At 39.1% G+C, this 19,146-nt stretch overlaps 1 long non-coding RNA gene across 1 annotated transcript; it reads left to right on the top strand.

Annotated features, from left to right (window-relative positions):
* The first annotated feature begins 5,406 nt into the window (after positions 1–5,406).
* Positions 5,407–6,372, top strand: LOC110719078. The gene is made up of 2 exons (XR_002511019.1): positions 5,407–5,552; positions 6,179–6,372. It is a non-coding gene; the product is annotated as an uncharacterized LOC110719078 (long non-coding RNA).
* The last annotated feature ends 12,774 nt before the right edge of the window (positions 6,373–19,146 follow it).

The raw sequence follows: 19,146 nt of genomic DNA, 5'->3' as shown, positions 1-19,146 counted from the left end.
GCGGTGTGTTTTACGCGTATGAAAAGATTATTTCTGGGCAGTTTCGAGCGCTTTTGCTATAAAATAAGACCAGTTTACTCATGATATGCATAATTACGAAACACAAAATAATTTAGAATTTCATATTTCAATAATCATGTCTCAGAATTTTGATAATACATTGCGCGACTGGTCTTATTCTTTGACCAATGCTGAAAAAAGAGAGTTAGAATTATTTCATGTCAGGGGTTTGCTAGCCCTACGACATGTAGCTATTGAACATGATTTTCTTAGGGCAGCATTAGATTATTGGAGTCCAGAAACACACTGTTTTAAATTTGATTATGATGAAATCTGTCCCCTGCCGGAGGAATTTGGTGCAATCTTTGGATTTCCTGCTAGAAATCTTATTTCCATGCCTACCCTACGTGAATATTATTACCAAGATTTTGAATCTAACAGATCCAGATTTAAATAGAATTGTGTGTGGTAATGAGGTAGACTTAGAAAAACTTGCAAATTTATATTTTAATCGCCCTATCTCTGAGTCTTATCATGTATATCGTAGAAGGGCATATATTTTTTGCATGTTTAGCAAGCTTTTATTTGCAAACGGTAGGGTAGGACATGCTTGTCTAGTGTCTGTGCTTGAACATGTCGAATTCGGAAGATCTCCTATGCCGACGTGCCTTGGAGAAACATTTCGTGGCCTTGACGAAGCAAAAGATGACCGGAAAGCCATCAGGAAGGGCTCCCTGGTACTGCTGCAGGTAAAAATACGTTCCGAGTAGCCCCCGTGACACAAAACAGGCACCGTGTCACGATGGGTGTCTGCCGTGACACGGTGAAACCTGCCGTGTCACGGGAATCTGCAATTTTTTTTTCGACTGATTTTTCTCCTTTTCTCTTTTTTTTTGTTTTGCAGATTTGGTTGATGGAGCGTTTAGAATTATTTGAAGCCCCCAACGATGTTGAAAAATATGGCCCTAACGACCTAGTCCGCAGGAAAAAGAATTACTCTGCGAACATGTCGTATGGATATTGGAAAAATTTCTTTGCAAAGAGGGAATTTTCCATTCGTTGGGTGGTGCCTTGGTGGAGGCTTACTAGGATGGTTAGCACGAATGATACTCCATATTGCCGTGTTCCTAGTATCTCAAAACTGACCTTTTATTGCTCTGCTCGACTAATGCGGCAGTATGGACTTGAACAAGTAATTCCACGCTATAACGATAGTCCTCGTGAAGTATCGTTGCATGAAAGTAACGTTCACAAGTATGAGACTTATTGGATTGGAAGACCTTTGTGGACCGTTTCTGCAAGTGACCAAGCTCCTCCTCCTTTATCTAGTGCATACAAGGCATGGTTGAACCCTAGAAGTAGGAGGGAACGATTTGGATCACGCAAGTCTGATGTGAAGAGTCGTCTTGGAAATAAGAAAGCTCCTCCTAAAGATCGTCTAGGTCCAAGAACACAGGGAATGAGTTTAAGACTCCTATAATGCCAAGAAAGAAGAATTATGTGAAAGGAAAGGGTAAAGAAAAGATAGTTTATAGGGAGAAAAAACCGAAAAAAATCAAGAAAGGTGAAAGGGGTCAAAGTTCGACTAGGGGTGTGACGGTTCGGGCTACGAAAGACACATTAATGGTGAAGGCCGACCTAATTGACCAAGAGAAGGATATTCCTAAAGTGAAGAAAGATTAGATCAATAGTGCTTTGCTTTTTATGATTTATAATTTTTATTTAAAATAAGGCATATGATGCCAATACTTGTAGTCGCATTTATTTTAATAATAATAGCATATTTATTTCAGCCTTAAAAATAAAAATTACAATAACTTTTATTTATTATTTATTTATCCGATTCAAGGAGTCGGACGCAATGGAAGAACGAAAATAAAAAAAAAAAAACTCGAACAAACAATGAATTCGCAACGAATGCGTCATTAAAAAAACGGAAAAAAGTGAAATTCCACCGTGTCAACGGTGAAAAATCCCGTGACACGTTACAAATTCCCACGTCACGGCAATTTCCTTTTTTTTTTTGTCGCTTAGGGCCGCCGTGCCGTGACACGGTGGAATGTCCCATGTCGCGGCAATTCCCCTTTTTTTGTCGTGACGCAATGCTGAACTGACGCACATACTTGATCAACAGAGGGAGGATTTTTATTTTTTAAAGTGGTCGGGCCCCCTTGAGGGGTTGCCTACGTATCCTAAAAAGGAATCAGGCCAAACGTAGCTCTATTGGGTCATGAACCCATGCGACTAGACATAGAATTTCTTGAGTTGATCCAAGTTGGTTAAATTATGGAAGCCGTTACCATCCATGTCTACTAATTGTGCCCTTCCGCCAGACAGGATGGCTTTAACAATGTATGGGCCTGACCAATTCGGTCTGAATTTTCCTCTTGGATCTAACACATTTTTACAAAGTGCCTTGAGCACTAGGTCACCCTCTTTGATATTCCTGGTCTTGACTTTTTTATTAAAATGTCGCACCATACGCTGTTGGTAGGTTTGTACATGATGCAAAGCTGCCAAGCGTTTTTCATCAAGTAAGATCAGTTCGTCGTATCTTGCTCTAATCTAGTCGACTTCATCTAGTTGGCTTTCCAATCCAATTTGAAGAGAAGGGATTTCGAGCTCGATTGGTTGTACAGCCTCAACTCCATAGACCAACGTGAAAGGGGTAGCCCCCGTTGATGTACGAACAGAGGTTCGATAACCCCAAAGGGCGAAATGTAGCTTACTTGGCCAATCCTTGTAATTTTCTGTCATCTTTTCGATGATAGTTTTCACATTTTTGTTGGCCGATTCGACTGCACCGTTTGTTTGTGGTCTGTAAGGCGATGATCTGTGATGCTTGATATGATATTTCTGTAATAATTCCGCGCATTCGGCTTGGAATTGTGTTCCATTATCACTGATCATCTCATGTGGTACCCCATAGCGGAATATGATATTTTTCTCAATGAATTGAGCTACATGTTTCGCCGTCAGCTTAGCATATGAGGCCGCTTCGGCCCATTTGGTGAAATAGTCGATTTCTACGAGAATGAATTCATGCCCTCCTTGTCCTGGTGGTGTTATTTTTCCAATGATGTCGATGCCCCAAGTGGAGAAAGGCCATGGAGAAGTATATGTGTAGAGAAGAGAAGGTGGAACATGCTATAAATTTGCGTAGACTTGACACTTCATACATTTCTTGACGTATTCGTAACAATCTCTCTCCAAGTGGACTAACATCTTTGCATTCATGTATGTTCCACATATACCGGCATGAAGGTTTTCCATGGTTTTATGTGCTTCTCACTTGGCTATGCATAAGAGATTTCTTCCCGTTGCAGTTCTCTTGTGGAGTTCTCCCCTAATGAGCACATAATGTGAGGTCAGGAGCCTCAAAGGACGGCGTGCCCTTTTATCAGTATAAGAAGGGTATTCTCCTCTTGTCACATAATTAAGGATGTCTGTATACCATGGCTCTTCATCTTCTTCTTGTGGTTCTCGTTCATTGTCCAGTGCGTGAACATAAGCCGGCTCATATCTTCTTTCTATGGTCAGTGGCATTCTGATTGTATCAGTTGGAATTCGCACCGTTGATGCTAATTTAGCTAGTGCATCGGCGAATTGGTTTTCTTCTCTTGGAAAATACGTATATTCCACTTCATCTAGTTGCTCCGTGAGAGTTTCTAAATGAGCTTGATACGTAGCGAGACTTTCACTTCTCACTTTCCATCTCTTGGAGATTTGGTTAATGATGAGTGAAGAATCACCATAGATTCTGAGTTTCTTAATTCCCAAGGCGACAGCTGTTTCTAACCCCAAAATGCATGCTTTATATTCTGCGGCATTGTTGGTGACATCAAAGTCGAGTTTCATGGAAATTGGGATGTGCTCTTCATTGGGTGATATGAGCAAGACTCCTACACCACATCCTTTTTGGTTTGAAGCTCCATCGAAATAGAGTGTCCAGCTATCATCTTCAGTCATGAGTAAATCTTCGTCAGGGAAATCGTACTCATCTTCTTCTTTTTTTCAACTTTTTCTAGCGGAAAGTCCGCTAAGAAGTCAGAAACCGCAGAACCTTTGATGCCTTTTTGTGGCACAAATCTCAAGTCAAACTGAGAAAGATTGACTATCCACCTTGATAATCTGCCATTGAGTGTTGCTTTTTCGAACAAGTATTTGAGAGGATCCATTTTGGACACGACATGCACTGTATGAGTGAGCATGTAATGTCTTAGTTTCTATGCAGCCTATACAAGTGCGAGACACAACTTCTCTAGTGGTGTGTTCGCGTCTCATACACTTGAAGTTTCTTGCTCAAGTAATAGATTGCATTCTCCTTGCTTTCGATCTCTTGTGCTAGCATCACCCCTATTGTTTCTCTTGTGACCGTAAGGTAGAGTCGAAGAGGAAAGTCAGGTATTGCTGGCGCTAGCACGGGTGGGTTTGCCAAATACTCTTTGATTTTGTCGAAAGCCTTTTGACAATCGTCATCCCATGTGACTGGGACATTTTTCTTGAGCTTCTTGAATATAGGTTCACATATCGCTGTGAGCTTTGATATGAACCTACTTATATACTGCAACCTTCTAATGAAACCTCGAATTTCCTTCTCATTTTTGGGTGGTGGCATGGCCATGATCGCCTTTACTTTTGTAGGATCTATTTCAATCCCTCGAGAACTGATCACGTACCCAAGTAATTTTCCTGACGTGACTCCGAATGCACATTTTGCTGGATTTAATCTCATGTTGTACTTACGGAGTCTTTCAAAGAACTTGCGAAGTGCAATAATATGGCCTGGGCGATCTTTAGACTTAACGATCATATCATCGACATAGACCTCCACCTCTTTGTGCATCATGTCATGTAACAATGCTGTAGCTGCTCTTTGGTAGGTGGCACCCGCGTTTTTCAACCCGAATGGCATTACCGTATAGCAATATGTACCCCATTGCATGATGAATGTGGTTTTCTCCATGTCTTCTTCAGCCATCAATACCTGATTATATCCGGCGTAACACTAGTAGAAAAATACAATAAGGCACCCCCATAAAGGCACCGGTTCAGGCTAAACCGATGCCCTAAACCGGCCCAAATTTGGGCGCCATTTTACACAAATATAAAAGGCACTGGTTCAGACCAAACTGGTGCCAAAAACTAAAAGGGCACCGGTTTGAACCGGTGCCAATTGAACCGGTGCCAATTGAACCGCTCCTCAATAAAAAAAAACCGGTTTAACATTATTATAATTAAAAAAAAAAAACCCTCCCATATATAACCCCCCCCAAAACTAACACTCATCTCGCCGCTTCTCCCTCCTCTTCTCTCCTTCTCTTTCTCTCTCCTCTTCTCCTCTCCTCCTCTTTCGCTCATCATTAACCACTCATCTCCTCCTCTTTCGCTCATCATTCGCCAGATTTTCTCATCTCCTCCTTCCCTTCTCATCTCCTCCTCCTTCCCTTTCACTACCACGTCTCCTTTTCCTTCTCCTTCAAGCCCACCACGAAGACCACCACGAACACCACCACAGAGACCACCACGAGCACATGCAACACCACGAACCGGTTTGATTTTGATTTATTTTTTTCAATTTTGATTTTAATACATTTTGTTTTCGATTTTGATTGAATACATTTTGTTTTCGATTTTGATTTTTTGTTTTTCGATTTCTGGGTTATTTTTTTTCCGTTTTCAATTTTGATTTTTTTTTCGGTTTTTGTTTATTCGATTTTTATATATTTTGTTTTCGATTTTGATATTTTATTTTTCGATTTCTGTAATATTTTTTTTCGATTTTTGTTTTTGTTTATTCGATTTTAATATATTTTGTTTTCAATTTTGTTTTTTTGTTTTTCGATTTCTAGGTTTTTAAATTTTTATTTTTTATCTGGGTTTTTTCGATTTCAAATTTTTTTCGATTTCAATGTATTTCCATTTCTGGTTTTCTTTTTATTTCTTGGTATTTTTCGATTTAATTTTTTTTCGATTTAATTTTTTTGCGATTTTAATTTTTTTTCTGGGTTTGAATCTTAATTTTTTTTCTAGGTTTGAATCTTAAATTTTTTTCTAGGTTTGAATCTTTATTTTTTTTCTGGGTTTGAATTTCAATTTTTTTTCTGGGTTTGAATCTTAATTTTCGTAATATTAGTTTACAGTGAGTTTATTAATGTCGGTGTTTTAATTGATGCAGGTGAAGAATCAAGGTGTTGCTTTTGGAATTTTGATTTCAATGTTGTAATTTTTGTTTCTTCGATGTGTAATTTTTTTTTTCTTCAATGTTAAAATTTTTTTTTCCTGGATTTTGACGTTGTAATTTATTTTATTTTTTTGTATTGTAAAATAACAATTTAATCATCAATATATTTCGTATTCAAGCTTGTTATATGTTTCTGATTATATTTCTTATTTAATGATATATTTTGATCAATATTCATTTCATTTAAGTGAATAAAATATTATGTGTGTATGTGGATAAAGCAAACTAAAAAAAAATTAAAAAAAAAACTACATGAAGAGAAGTTATGGCACCGATTAACCGGTGCCTATTTGACCCTATGGCATCGGTTTTGAACCGGTGCTAAAAATTGGGTTTTTGGCACCCCCCACATTGGCACCGGTTCAAACCGGTGCCTTAGGCTGGGTTTGAACCGGTGCCAAATTCGTTTTTTCACGTAGTGTAACCTTCCATGAATGATAGGAGTGCATGGTTTGCTGTATTATCGACCAAAATGTCAATGTGAGGTAGAGGGAATCCATCTTTTGGGCTTGCTTTATTGAGATCCCTGTAATCAACACACATTCTGACCCTTCCATCCTTCTTTGGAACTAGAACCACATTTTCTATCCATTCTAGATATTTGGATACTATGATGAAACCTGCGGCCAACTGCTTCTTGATTTCTTCCTTAATTTTGAGAGCCACATCGGGTTTCATACGGCGTAGCTTTTGTTTGATAGGCTTCATACCTGGAATGAGTGGTATCGTATGCTGAGCTATATCCCTGTCAATTCCTGGCATGTCTTGGTACGACCAAGAAAATACATCAACAAATTCACTAAGCAAGTTAATTAGCTCTTTGAGTTCATCTTGACTTAGTGTTAATCCAATTTTTACTTCTTTAACAGTCGTATCATTGGAAATATTAACTGTTTCTGTATCTTCGATAACTGCTGTTTTATTTTCGTGTTCTTCCATTATTTCTTTGTCATTTTTATCATTAGCAAAGCAATATTGATCAGGGCTAGGGGAATGACACTCATCGTAAGCAAAGGTACTCATTTTATTGAATTCATTGGCTAATACATCAAGAGAGGCAAGGTCGGCTGGGACCTCACCGGAATTATTAGGACTAGAAAGAGAGGACTCAACAAGAGACTCAGGGTTGAACTCTATAGCAGAAAGAGGGTCGGCCTCAGACTCTAAGGACTCGTCTACAGACTTAGACTCAGACTCGGACTCGGACCCAGACGACTCAGACTCATCAAACATAGGACCCTCGCCAGTGGTTATTTCCAACTTCTCTCCACTCGGCGTAGTGATCCTCAATGTCTTGCGCCATCCCCTTGAAATGTTGTCATCTTGGACGATTAACTCGGAGGGGTCAAAATCCTTGTTTGCTATGACATCTTGAACGAGTTCGGAGTTGTCATTGCGGACCGGCTTAGACTCATTCTTCTCCATTCCAAAAAGTAGGTTGATTCCTAGATCATCAGAGTTCGGGCTAGCTGGCTTCTCGGTTGTGAAGAGCCCTTCGTCTTCATCAACGAAGTCACAATCGAGGAACACCTCGAATCCTGGTTCACGGATCCCATCATGGACGAATGGCTCAGGGAATTCATAGCATGGGAAGTCTTCCCCTTCTTTGATGTACTGGCCATTGAGGGTGAACGGATATGGATCCATGGCCATTTCCGTCTTTGTGATTCGAGCATTATTTCAAGCCTTCATCTTCAGTAAAGCTTGTTTCAGATCTTCTTTTGTTGGCTTGAATCCCAAGCCAAAAGTATCTTTCTTGAGTGCACCAGGATGGCCCTAAGATTCAGCCATTTTCTTCTTGAGTCCAAGGGTCATTCCAGGGAAATGACCTTGCTTCTTCAGAATGGCATTGATATTGGTGTTTGAATAGGGATCGAAGTCGAGATGGCAATTTTCCTCCTCTTCAATCACGAGAACATCATCAAGTGAAAACCCCCAAAGATCTTTATCTTCTTCGTCATGTTCAACATGGACGATATGAGTATTAATAACTTGAATGCGCATAGGAGAAGCATTAATAGTAATCGGAACCCCTCCAACTATGGCTTTCACTTTCTGGTGCAGCGATGACGGAATCGCCTTTAGCTCATGAAGCCAAGGGCGTCCTAACATTAGATTGAAAGAGGCCTTAATGTCCACCACCTGAAATTTGGTGCGACGTTCAATGGCCCCAATAGTTATATTCAGTATGATAGTACCCACGGCTTGACGGCGAGTATTATCATAAGCGCGAATCCCTTGAGTGGAGGGAGTCAATTCTTCATTCTTTATGCCCAGCTTCTTTGCAGTACGGAGTGGACACACATTGGTTGCAGAGCCATTATCAACCAGGCTCATAGGAACATTCATCTGCCTACACACCAAAGTGAGTTGTAAGGCCTTATTATGTTGGTCCCCTTCCGGGGGCAGATCCTTTTCAAAAAACGAAATCAGATTGCTAGTAGTCATGTCATCATCAACTCCTATCTTCACAAGAGCATTCATCACAGCCTTTCGATGCTCATGGGAAGTGGCCAAAAGCTTCCATACATTCATCTACACCTTGGTCTTTTGCAGTTGTTTGACCACATCGATGTTCACAGGGTCGATGGGATCAACTATCGGATGTGATTGTTGTGGAGGTGGAGGTGGATTAGGTTGTTGCAACCGTCCACTTCTAGTAAGAACCTTGACCTCAAAGTCCTCCCAAACATCTTCACTTGTACCAAGAGATGAACATGCTATATCCTTGAGATAGACGTCTTCATCATCACTATCCCAAATTCCATTCACTTCTTCAGTACTTGAGATAAATACAACTTCCGGCAGAGGTTCATTCACAGGTTGAATGAGTATCGACGGATCAAAGGAGGCTTCATCTCCCATGATAGTCAAAGCATCAGAAAGAGGACCTGTTTGAATGTTAGGCTTCTTGCCCCCTGGAGGGACAGGAAGTTGATTAGCATCGATCAGGTCTTGGATTGCATCCTTCATCCTCCAATACTTCTCAGTATTATGACCCTTGCCTTGATAAAACTTGCAATAAGCATTGGGGTCAAAGCTAGCGGTCCTATTCTCTGGCCGAGGTTTTGGAAATGGTCCGATTGGCATAATCAGTCCTTGACCATGCAAACGGTCATAAGCAACATCATAAGTCATTCCCAAAGGCGTGTAAACCCTCCTTTGCCTTTGGAATCTTTGAGGAGGAGCATTAAGGGCTAGCACATCATTGATATTGATATTGTTGGTAGCATTATTGGGCTTAGAAGACGAAGAAGAAGGAGTGTCGTTCTTCTTGTTTTTCCAAGTGCTGTTATTATTGTTGCTACCAACAGACTTCATTAGTTCATCCTCGATATTGATTCCAATATCGTATATAGCTTCAAAGGTACTCAGAGGCAGAAACTTCAAGTGTTACTTGTACTTATGAGTCAGATTGGCAATGAACAAGCGAACCATTTCTTTCTCCTTGGGGGGATCCACCAGGAATGCAACTGTTTCTCTCCACCTGCTTAAGTAAGTGGTGAAGCCTTCATTCTCTTTCTGTTTGAGAATGGAGAGTTCACGTTCAGAAGTCTTGGCCTGAATGTTACATTTGTAACGATTCATAAAGCTTTCAGCAACATCCTCCCAGGTCGCGACATGTTTGGATTCCAAAGAATAGAACCACTGTTGACAGGCATGCTCCAAGGAAAGAGGGAACACCGTAGGGAAGAGTGTCACATCTACTCCCTTAAGAGCCATAGTCGCAGAAAAGCCTTCAAATGGAAAAGCGGATTATTAGTAGGCTTGAATTTGGGAATGTCAGTAGTGGAAAACTTCTCAGGAAGCTTGTCTCTTATGGACGAAGAGGTGACAGGCTGTTCCACATAAGTGAACTCTTCAGAAATCTTGCTCATCTGTTCCTTAATCTTGTCCACTGCAGCAGTAGTGACATTGTTTTGATTGTCTTGTTCCACCGTGCTGACTCTAGTGGTGAGTGTCTGCATCATGTCAGACAATCTTTCAATTGTTCTGTTGAGGTTCTCGATGTCTTCCTTAGTGGCCATTGGTTGAAAGTAGACTAGAGATGGATTTTGTGGAGATGATTGAGGTGGTTTCCTTGTACGCCTCTTTGGTATAAGAGGTTGTTGAGGTATAGACTCGAACCGTAAAAATCTACCCCTGCTTCTTGACCAAGTGCTGTAACACCGAAACAAACACACCTTTAATGACCAAACTTAACCTTAACCCATCCGGATTAAAAAGAAAAAAGAATTTTTTTTTTTTTATTAAAAAATCTATAGTTTTGAAATTCTACTTTTATTTTTTTATTAAAAAATCTATAGTCTACAATATGGGAGGATACCATCCGAATTACTCCGAAAAACAACGACACAAAAACAAGACTTCCCTAAAATACGGTAAAAAAAAAGTGGTGCACAACTTACAGAAAAAAAAAAGTGTGTGAACACGATATGTGAGTGATTAAGTGAGGTTATAGACGCGTGTTTTGACCGTATAGCTAGACATGACACAAAACTGGACACAGCATTCGCACAAAAATCGAAAAAAGACTGACAAAACACCTTTCCTGGGCACCGTGTCGTACCACGTGCAGTCTACCGTCTGACGGTAGACAGCCTCGTATCACGGCAGTGTTCACCGTGGCGCGGCAGAACATGTCGTGACACGATGCGCAGTTCCAGGTTAGTTTTGTGATTTTTCTAGATTTAAACCGATTCTAGGTCCGTACTAATTACTATGTGAGAATAAAAACCCTCGGTCATGGGTTAAACAAAAGAGCAAACACATGAAGGTTAGTACCAAACAACCACATAGCATTTAGGCACGATGATGTAAAAAAGTTCGCCACCTAGAGTCAAGATCTATGTTCAACTATTGGTCAAGCTTCGGGTGTCAAAAGGGTACCATGGTTAAGAGTTTGGACGCGTTTAATCCTCCCTTGAGGGTGTATGCCAACGGCCGGCTCTGCGAGTTCGTGATGAAATCAAACTCGACTCCATGGTTTGGGTGGATTTAATAACTCGGATGAACCCTTATTGCCATGAGCGTTTTTGGGTCGATAGAGCTTAGATCCCCCGGGGCTAAGACGCATGTAGAACACATACGTATTTTCAGAAAAATCTAAGGAAGTCGACTGTGAGGAAAGAAAATAAGCCACCGGACTAATTTTAGGACTGCCGTGACACGGCAAAAATTCCCGTGTCACAGTACTGTGCACCGTCAGACGGTGCACTGTACCGTGACACTGCAGATTTTGCCGTGGCACGACAGTCAGAAGATCTAACTGGTGCCTTGTTTTCCTTCGCGCGCAACCAAGTTATCCAATTTTTCCTACGGGACAGTCTTGAATGCGACGTTAAAACGTCTATGCAGAAGCAAAAATGCCAAATTAATCACAGGAATATTTTTTCAAGAATCTTTCAAGTCTCATCCACTCATCTCAATTAAATACCGATCACTCAAATCAATAAACAATTAAGAATCCTCCCCAGTGGAGTCGCCAAATTGTAGGCGTCGTTCGAAGTGCGCCTACGTTAAAGCATGTTGTAAATATGCTTAGCACTCATAGGAAGTAGGAATTGACATTACGATTAGGGACAACGATTAGGGACAAATAAAGTAGGGAGCCGCCAACAAGTTTTTAAGGAACTTATAAACCGTTCACGGATCATTATAAGGCAACCACGAAAAGGGACAACGATTGACCCGTGAAGGTTACACCCTATTCATAATCCATGAGATTACTAACTCCATATGGTTTGGAACCACGAAAGGAGGATCGGGGATGATGGTACGAAGTGAGTCATGGAGTCACATTCGCCCGTATTGGCCTCTACTCGATTCTTATAGTGAAAAGTGATTCCTGCGATCTCAAAGGCATACAAACAAAATATTCAATTTGCTCCAAACTATTATTTAACTAAATTGGTTGAATATTAATGCACACATAATTCTAAAATATCGTGCTCACTTGATTAAACAACAAGATTAAAAAGGAACCTAAACCGGTTGTCCAAATTATCTTATTAGTCGTGATTTCCAATTACATATTCCCTTTAAACATGCAATATAGTGATCAAAAAAAATAATAGAACAACATTAACATCAAAACCAATTTAATCACAATTCCAACAACATAAAATCGTTAGAAAAACAATAGGAATAAAAGGAGCATGATCCTTACTTTGATTCTGTTTGTTTGCAACTACAAAATAATAAACGAGTTAGTAACTTCAAGGAAATAATAAAACAATAATTAAATTAAATTAAATAAAGTAAGGTAGATTTGGGGCCAAACCCTCAAACAGTTCTACCTTTCACGCCTTGGCTTAAGGATAGAACCACGAGTAAAGTATGGACACCTTTGAGTACTTGAAGAAGGAATTTTGAAGTAGAAAAGGGTAAGCTAGTGTTTAGGCTAAAGCATATAAGAGATAAAATTAAATCAGACAATTACTCGGTGCCCCGTACATCAGAAATGAGGGGGTATTTATAGGGAAAATGTGCTGAGGGAGCACACGGAACCCTAAAATGATAAAAACCCTAAAAAAGTATCCCGTGACACGGCAAACTGTACCGTGACACGGGAAGTCCCACCGTCAGACGACACACTTTCCCGTGTCACAGTACATTTTTGGTGTGACGCGGGAAATTTTCAGAAAACGGGATAAAATACACGTTAAGGGTTTACGCGGAAAAGACACGGAAAAGACGTGAAGGATTCCCGTGACACGGTAGGTACCTGCCGTGGCGCGGGAAATTCCAGCCTGTTTTTCCGTCTAAATACATTTTTAACCCTAATTTTATTCGGCATTTTAAGTGCCGATTGATAATTTCGGGCCTTTTCTGACTTATTATTATTTGAGCTAAAATAAGAAAATAATTAAATAAAAATAAATAAAAGGTTTGGGCCAAAAATAAATAATAAAACAATAAAATAAAAAAGGTTTGGGCTAAAATTAAATAATAAGTTTGGGCTGAAACTATGCTTTTACCAAACATCAAGACTAATCCATGGACTGTTCAAAAATATGAATTTAATCAAATACGATTTTTTAAGCACTCTCGGGATTAAATACTGAACCCGACCAATAGTGGCAGTGAAAGGTTGTTCATCATCGGGTTTGGTTTTGGGGGGACATTTTTAGATGTCTACACTTTTCCTTGTCATCACTTCAATTTAGATGGGTAAAGGACATATGGAAAGTTATCAAAACAAGTCGTAGTCTATGGAATGGAAGGGAAAGGGACAACCATTAAAGAAATATGAGGTTTGTTTTTTTTTTTAATATTTTGGAAGATGAACAGGGTAAGTTGAGGGTTCAAGTAGAGAGCTTTAATCAGAGGTAAAATCGAGAAGAATATAAGAAAAGTGGTAGTAGTATAAATTCAAGTATGTAGTGTGTATAACACGCGTTGACTAAATGATACAACGATCAAATTATTGGATTAATTGACGTCGATGTGCTTTTTATTTACGAAATTGTCGCCTTACGTTTTTTTTTTTTTTTTTTTTTACCAATTTGTCGCATAAGGTGTTTATTTATTTATTTATTTTACCAAATTGATCAATTGGCCTTTAAAAATGATATAAAAAAGAAAACATTTGTTGCAAATAAGTTATAATATCTATTTATGATAAATCATGTAAATAAATTTTAGGCAGTATTTTTTATCTTTAAAAACAAATCGTAAACTTTGTGTCCGTTAAAGTATGTCAATCCATGTAAAACAAAGTAAGTATACTTGAGCAAATCTAAAGTATGCTACAAAAGAGTTTAAGGTAATCTCTTTTGTAACTATAGTTTGTGCCTCAATACTTAGTGTAGACACCCATTTGTGTCTCCCCAAAACCAAACCCAATGATGAGTGTCTTTCACGCCAAATCATAATCGAATGAAACGAAAGTGTGGAAAGGTCTAGTGTTGCGGAAAATTTTCTTTTCTTTTCTTTTCTCTTCTCTCTGTTTTTGAAAACTTTATTTTAAGAAAAACAGTAAACCAGTTTGGTTGGTCCATCATATGGGTCTAATAGTGGTGTAGTTGGATGGGGCTTGCAAAGACCTTTCCAACGATATATTATAAGCCCAATTCCGATGAGTATTGAGGAATTTATGGCCAATTTACTAAACTGGGCCCGGTTTGAGTTTTAAGTACGGCCCAATGATGTAGGGGAGGGCCTAATATAATTTATCATTCCTAATGCAATTAGGAATGGTTTTGGTCTTCTAGAACATTCTAGAAGGTTTTATCATTCTTAATTCAATTAGGATTCTTTAGAGTTTTAATTAGATCAAATAGCATTTTCGACTAAAATTATATTATTTTATCTTCCAGTTCGGTAAAATTATCAGATTTTCGAAAACGTGTTAAAATCCGGTTTGGCGTCCAATCCCAGGCCTTGGCGCCTGGAACCAGGATTGGCGCCAAACGCCAGCCATTGGCGCCTGGCGCTAGCCACTGGTCCTGGCGCCAATGAGCCAGGGCTGGCGCCAAGTTGTTTTTGCGATCTTCAGTCTCTATTTTGATAAATTATCTTTTTTATGGCTGATTTTCTCTATAAATATCGTATCAAAAACTCCGTTTTGGAGGAAGAATTGTGATTTATCATTTACCACTTCTTTTATTCTTAAGTTTTAATAAATTTCGTTTTCATTCATCATCTACAATCTTCAATCGTCAACAAATTAGTTTATGAATCATTAATATTTCGTTCATTCTTTCTAAACTTTATTCCTTAACACAAAATTCCGCATTCACAAGATCTTGATACACCTAGCCATATTCGATGTTGCCTTCGCCCTAGACGTGAAAGGTTTTAATTTCTGAGGGTTTGGCCCCAAATCTCTATTTCAATTATTTAATTTAATTGTTTTGTTTATTATTTTCCTTGAAGTTACTAACGTGTGTATTTTGTAATTAGAAAGAGGTACGAGGCATCCAAGTAAGTACTTTATTGATTAATTGATTTTATGATGTAGACATCATGTTTATTATTATTTTGATTCCTAGTATCATGTCTAGGATGTTTTTAATATTAAGCATGATTAAGAATATGATGCTTCCTATGTTCTTTCTAACATTTATGATTATGATTGATGATGATTATTCATTATGTTGCTTGATATGCATATTGTTATTGCTTGATCACCTTTTATTGCAGGTTAAAGGGAATTGGTACTTGTAACCATGCTTAATAAGGTAATTAATAATCTTGTTTAGGGTTAATTGTGATTATAATTCAAGTGATCGCCAATAATAGATTTGTTTGTGCATTAATATTCAACCAACATAGATTAAACATGTTTAGAGTTAATCCTATTGATTGTATGTTAGTCAGAAAGCGCACATGAATACGAGCAGAATAAAGTAGAGGCCTATTATTAGGGCAGGTTCAATCTCTTTTAGGTTGGATTTGTAACATCATCCCCGAACCCTTATTTGGTTCATGACCTTATGGAGTTGGCGATCTCTTGGATCGTTAAGGGGTGTAACCTTCACCTCGTGAACGGTTTACAAGTTCCTTAAAAACTTGTTAGCGACTCTTTTGCTCTATCTTCTTCCCTTTTGGACGCCACCGTACTTTAGTGTATGATCACAGTAGGGTTCGAGCTAGTGGGATTTTTTAAGGCTTGAAAATATTCCCTACAGTTTTTGGCGACTCCGCTGGGGAGGATTTCTATTTTAATTCCTGAATTTGTTTCGGCAATGATTTAGAATGAGTGGATGAGACTCGAAAAGTTCTAAGTATTTCATGTGCGTAATTTTGATTAACATTATTGTCATATGCATAAAAAGGTTCTCATTGGAAAGGCCATCCGTAATGAGTAAAAAACATAGGATTTTACACGTAGGAAATTTGAGAAATGTCTTTCACAACTAGGACTGAAATAACACCGCGCGAAACTGGATGATTTTATTGAGCACAGAAAGCTGCTGAGGCATGTGGGAAGTAGCGTCAGGGGCCAGAGCTTGGAGCCATACTTGTAGCCGTAGCGCCAGACGCCAGTATTGGCGCCAGGCGCTACAGCTAAAAGTTGGCGCCAGTTTCTGTTTGCTGGCGTCAATTTCCCCCAATACCGAGCCAGAAATATGCGTTTTAATTTCGACCGGTTTTTCGTATTGTTTGCTCGATCCTACTTCCTGATTGAATTTTTTCTCATTTTTCTGAAACCCATATGTGTTCTACATATGGACATAACCCTCTGGGAATTCATGCTCTATCTACCCGATTGAACGCTCCTGGCAACAAAGGGTACATCTGAGATGTTTTATTCACCAAACCATGGAAGTGAGTTTTTTCTAAAAAAACTCGCGGTGTTCTATCCACACGCGTTAACCCTTCACGGTCAGGCTTCTACGCGGTGCATCTGAACAATTAACCATGGACCCTATTGGACTAAACCATATCCCGAACTTTAGAGAACTAGAGCCATGGTTAGGTTGCGAACTCATTGCATCATATTGTGCTTACTTGCCTAATTGTGCATTATTTGTTGTGCATATATATTCTATGCTCCTCCTAACCGTTTGTTGATTTGTGTCGAGATTATAATTAATGACTTAAAGAACTTTGCCTAATTAATTAATTAATTAATTAATTCGAGTCAATAAAGTTTTTCTTCTTTTAATCGGAATTGACCTAGTACGACTTTAGGCATACCCAAGTTGACTAATAATATCGAAAACAATCCCAGACCGAGGCTCCAATGTTGGTGCCAAAATCTAGGCTGTAGCGCCACTGTATGGTGTGTAGCGCCAGAAATTTACTAAAAAGTCTGGCGCCAACCACCATATTGTGACACCAGTCCTGTCGCTTGGCCGACAGTTCGGATTATTGGTCGAGTCATCACTTAGGGTCTAATTAACCAGTTTGCTAATCAATTCGGTCAATTTCCGCTGTCAATAACACCGTGTCGAGTCATTAATCGAGTCTTGGTCATATAGTCTAGCCACATGGTCATGACACGAGTCTTAACATGTCACCTACACTCACTAGTCTTAGCACACACTTTGAGTACACACCACCATGGCCATGTCTTAGGTTCATGCATGAGTCGGTCTTTTCCGTCATTTGAGTTGGGGTACATTCTACTCCTAATCCTTCTTATCCCTCCATCTAAATCCTCTTCACCTTCTATTTCAATTTTTCTTCACTTCCTCCATCCATTTGAGTTGAATAAAGTTTGAGTCAAATAATTAACAATAAGTATCCCCAAACTCCTTTTCCACAGTACTTGGTCGAGGAGAGAAGGGCAATTAATCAAGGACAACCTCTTTATTCAAGTCTCGCTTTTTGATAAACCGATTTATCAAAAGAGGAAGGCTAAGAAGATAATGGCAACTCAAGAAGAAGTCAATGAGCTTAGGAACCAATTGGTTACCATGACTGAAACACTGAAGTTACTTACCCTTAAGGTCGATGATCCCATGAAGCAACAACGGATGGATCTCATGCAAGAGAGTCTAAGCAAGCTATCTAGTGACTATAAATTTCAGGGCATGAGTTCGCAAGGGGTCTCGCTGGACAAGGAACTTCTTCCGCATAAGTTCAACGCCACTGACATCCCTAAATTCATGGCAACAGATAACCCTTACTTCCATCTAAGAGCTTTTGAAACTATAATGACCATTAAGGGTATCGATAAGAAGGTTTTTCCCTCTCTGTTCTCACTATCTCTTCAAACCGTTTGCCAACAGTGGTTCTTCTCCCTTGACAAGGAGAAAACCTCTACCTGGGAATCGATAGCAAACGCTTTCGTTGATAGGTACAAGTGCAATATTCAAGTTGAAACCGATCATAGACAACTTGAGATGCTAAGACAAAAAGAAAATGAAGGCTTTACTTCTTTCTTTAATAAGTGGAGGGAAACTTCCGCTAAGATGATTGAAGTCCCCACCGAAAAGGAGCTTGTGAGGATGTTTATAAAAAATCTCCAAGAAAAGTATTCGAAGCACCTAAAATATCAACACAATTTAAATACTTTCAAGACCTTTTATGACATCGGAATTGAAATAGAAGATGACCTTGCAAAGCAAAAAGTTACTAACAATAGTAACCACGGTGGCTGGAAAGGAAAGAAGAACGACAACCCTTCTTCTTCCGAAAACGCCCACTCTAGTAACAATGTTAGTACCTTTGATCTCAGTGAAGTTTTAGCCATAGATAACCAATAATCTAAGAAGAAACTAAGGAAAGACTTCACCCCCCATTGGGATGAGCTACGATACTGCCTTCGATCGACTCCATGCCAAAGGACTCATTACTCCCATTGGACCTATTCAAGATCCTGCACCTAAAAAAAGATTGCCTAGTTGGAATCCAGACGAACACTGCAAGTATCATCAAGGTAGGGGTCATACTACTGAGAGCTGTTGGAAGCTAAAGGAGGCTATCCAACATTTGATTGATAATAACAAGCTTCCCATACCTCCAGTTAACAAGAAAACTGGGTGATGATGAAGCAAATGACACAAGACAAGAGGCGAGCTGCAACGACAAGATTTCGTGACCTCTTTTTCTATTTCTTCTTCATTTTTTCCTTTCCCCAATAAGTCTAGCATAGGCACCTTTTCTTTTCTTGTAGAATAATAGGTTTTTTTTTTCCTTTTCCCTTTTTAATAAAATGAGCATTTATTTCCTTGAATATGATAATTTCATTACATTGCATTTAAAAAAAAAAAAATCCATGTCGAATTAAGCACAAGGTATACTAATGATTTGAGGCACCCCTTGTAGCCACATCATATCTCTTTTCGCCTTTCAATTTACACATCCTTTCTTCATAAACCACTTTGAGCCTCGTCTAATGATGGACCTTTCATTTTTCAACCTACATCTATATGACCTTGGGATAGGATGGTGTACAGCGTATGCAATTTTCAAAGAACAAAGCTTGAGTGATTTGACTAATTCAA

This window comes from Chenopodium quinoa, unplaced genomic scaffold, assembly GCF_001683475.1.
Source record: "Chenopodium quinoa cultivar QQ74 unplaced genomic scaffold, ASM168347v1, whole genome shotgun sequence".
NCBI classification, from domain to species: Eukaryota; Viridiplantae; Streptophyta; class Magnoliopsida; order Caryophyllales; family Amaranthaceae; genus Chenopodium; species Chenopodium quinoa.
Note: the sequence above shows the minus strand (reverse complement) of the source record. Positions and strands in the feature narration are given on the sequence as shown.